The sequence below is a fragment of the Fusarium graminearum genome, chromosome 1, assembly GCF_000240135.3.
Source record: "Fusarium graminearum PH-1 chromosome 1, whole genome shotgun sequence".
In the NCBI taxonomy this organism is placed as follows: domain Eukaryota; kingdom Fungi; phylum Ascomycota; class Sordariomycetes; order Hypocreales; family Nectriaceae; genus Fusarium; species Fusarium graminearum.
In genome coordinates, this window is record NC_026474.1 from 9,315,852 (window position 1) to 9,319,204 (window position 3,353).

Here is a 3,353-nt window from a genome sequence, read left to right on the forward strand (position 1 = left end):
GACAGGCTGGTAGTGATGATATTAATGCCTGCCCAGATCTGGAACAACGTCTCAAGTGGATCGAGTTATGACAGGGGTCAACAGGTAGCTAGGTAACCCTGCTTGAAGGTTTGCTCCAGCCAAACTGTACTGAAGAGCGAGTGTGGGATGATGGTGGTACAGTAGACTGTATGTGTGTGAATGTATGTATGCACGTGTGTACGCAGACAGGTGGTAGGTATGGTACTGGCTCGATTTGTCCGTCTCGGGGATTTTGAGTTGGCGTCTGTCTTACACCGGCAGCGATAGTTGCTATATTGTGTCCAAACAGAATCCGAGATGTGTCGGGGCGTGGACAGGGAAAGGGTCCTTGTCTTGGTCTTGGTGGTTATGGCCCTTGTCAGTTTAACCCCAGTAGAGAGGCGAGAGGCCTTGTCCTTGTTCTGCTCTGGTCTGGTCGTCTTTTTTCCCTTTCTCGTCCTGTCTGTGTGACTGGTGACGGAAAGTAGCAAGGGTGCCTTATGTATGTTTGTCGATGACAGGTAATTGATACGGGTGGGCAGTAAGACTGAATGCTAATTGGCAATGCAACTCTAAAAACGTCGATCAACGCCGCAGAAGATGAAATTTGATGACGATGAAAATATTGACGATAGTGAGAAGAGAAGTAGTTCAAGTCAAAGGCTGACCCAGGAATCCGGAGCAAACGGCTTTCCTTTATACTCAAGCATGAGATATACCAAAGACTAACCTGTGAACCAGCGTGATGGGACGGGGTCTCGGCTCCAGCAACGACAAGCTCGCATCGGCCGCTTGTAGTATTGGTACGGTCAACTTTGTTCATTTTCAGAATGCGTTTTTTGCCATTGACCACGCGTTACGTAGGTTGGCTTCTCGAGCGTATCCCTTTACCTTTCCACTTTTTTCTTGTTGTCTGCCAGGCCGCCGCCATAGATGTAGCCATGGATCGTCCCGGGGCGTCAGGTTTGGCCACAGGGGTGTGCGTTGGACCGTTGATGTCTATCCAAATGGACATTATGCGAGGGAAAAGAGCAAGCAGGAAGGGAACTGAGAAGGGAAAAAAGGGGACCACAAATTGAAGCAGGGGTGTAGGAAAAGTTTAAACCCGCTGAGAAAGCATGCGGCGCACATTTTTTAGTACTCAGTACTTGGTCCAAGGGAATGGGGTGTATGGTGGGCATTTCCTTTTGGTTTTCTTTTAAAGTTTTGCTTCCCTTTGGTTGTAGACAGGGGAGTGTCACGATAAGGCGTGGGGCCTGGAAGGGTAAGGTAAAGGATATTATTGAGCCACCCAGACGGCCAACCAAGGAAGGGGTAGAAGATAAAAAGGCAAAAAAAAAGCAGCTACGCCATAACAAGAAACACACTGGAGTGCACCGGACCCAAAGTCTATTTGCACCAGAAGGCCAGGTAGTTCAACAGGATGGGCTTCTGACTGACTTTTTGGATTCAGACCCTTATGAGACCTTGTTCGGCGTGACTCGGTATTGCAAGTGCAACTGGGGCCACTTGAGTAGTGAACCTGGTCTGAGATAGCCCAAGGCGGGTGGGAATAAGGGATTGCCAAGTTTTCAATGCTGTCGCTGTAGATCTTCAGATCCGAGTACTATGTAGACGAACGGTGGCGCAAAACAACACACACGCTGGTGGTCTTGGAACGGACCGTCGTGGATAGGTAATCTCGATAACGCAGTTCCCTCTTTGGGTCACCAATGCAGAATTGGCAGAAGCTGACCAGCGTTTTGGTGGACCGACGTGACCTGACGTTGACATGAGTGGCAGTTGTCAGTTGTGGCGGAGCCGAGTTTCGACTTGATGGATGTTGCCCTAATCGACCATTGCCCGTGCCGTCCTGTCCTGTCTCGGAAATAATGTTTCAAAAACTATCAACTTGGTCCGATGGCCAGGATGGTTATGTTGTGATAGTGGAGGTCTTTAGATGCTATGAAGCATGATCCGCGGGCCCTGAAATCTTAGTCAGTTGTATGTAATAATGGAATCTCGGGGAAGTTGGTTTGGCTACTTGGGTTTCCGTTTCTTCACGTCCGGTCCGTTCGTTCCCTCAGAATGTTAGTTCACATGTACATGCAACGTTCGAAGATGCCCAAAGGAGAAAGGCTAGGTAGGACCCTACACAGACTATGGGTCCATGTTGGTTGGTTCAATAGGCACGAACTTCTGACATGTAGTGGAGATACATGCATTTAGCTCCAAGACCCGCGGCAATCAAAGTACCACCAGTCGCGATTGCCTAGGGACCTGTATCCTAAAAGAGTAAAACAGTGGCTCAGTGGTTTTACTGTTAAGCGCGATAGACTTTAGTACATGTCTCCCTATGAGGTTAGGCTCCTCCTTCTGACTCCAAATGGGGGTGTTGGGACACCCAGAGGAAGCACTTAGGCTTACCTGCCTTACCTCAATGTGATGTTACTTAGCACCTTGGCTGACTGGCTGGTTCTCCCCATAATGAGGTTCTACTTTGCTACTAAAGTCGGTAGTATCATTTGTTCTTTGTGTCCCCATCATGAATGAATTACGTCGTTTATGTCATGTTGAAAATGCGGTCAGGAAAGGAGACTGATTAGGGTTTGCATTTGTACATAACGAGTAGTTAAAAGCGCCAGAGAGTATATAGATGCGCTCGTTTCCAGTAAGTCTATCTGCTCCAACTAAGCTAAAGATGCCACATAAGCGAGCCCATGTCTCTTGACTGGGTCTATTGATTCCCTACATACATACACGCATTGCTGAGCCTTCAGCTTGGGTCAAGTCAAGCCAGGCAGCCCTACGTACTCTATCCGTACTTGGAGTCTGTTCAAGCCCTTGGCGTATTGGTCAACGGCGCCACAGAGCTGGCGACCCTGATACCCACAAAGCTTCTGGATTCTTTCTAGCACCGGCATCGGCCTTCTTCATACCTCCCAGATCAAGCCATGGTCCATCTCTTAAGCTTTTGTCCCTGTCGATTCCATTCCTCAGTCATCGAAAGTTCAAGTGCGTTCTGAAGCCAATGAGATGTGCGTAACTCAAAGGGGAAAAGGTTAACAGTATCCGTGATATCTGTGCTTTATTGACTTTTGGTATAACTTTTTGTTTTGTTTTAGCTTTCGTGCGTTGCCAAATAAATTCAGGGCTCCTATAGATGGGGGACGTCATAACGTGACAACTAAATTAACTTAGATCCATGGCAGATGATGCAGTCAATGCACTGACTGAACACTAATGAATGGATAGTAGATGATTGACAGGCCGACGGTGATGCACCGGAAATGCAATGCAACCACTCCCCACGCCATCTGCTGCATACTCAAGGCAGGCAGCATACTTACCAGGTTGATTGCGTGCATGTCATT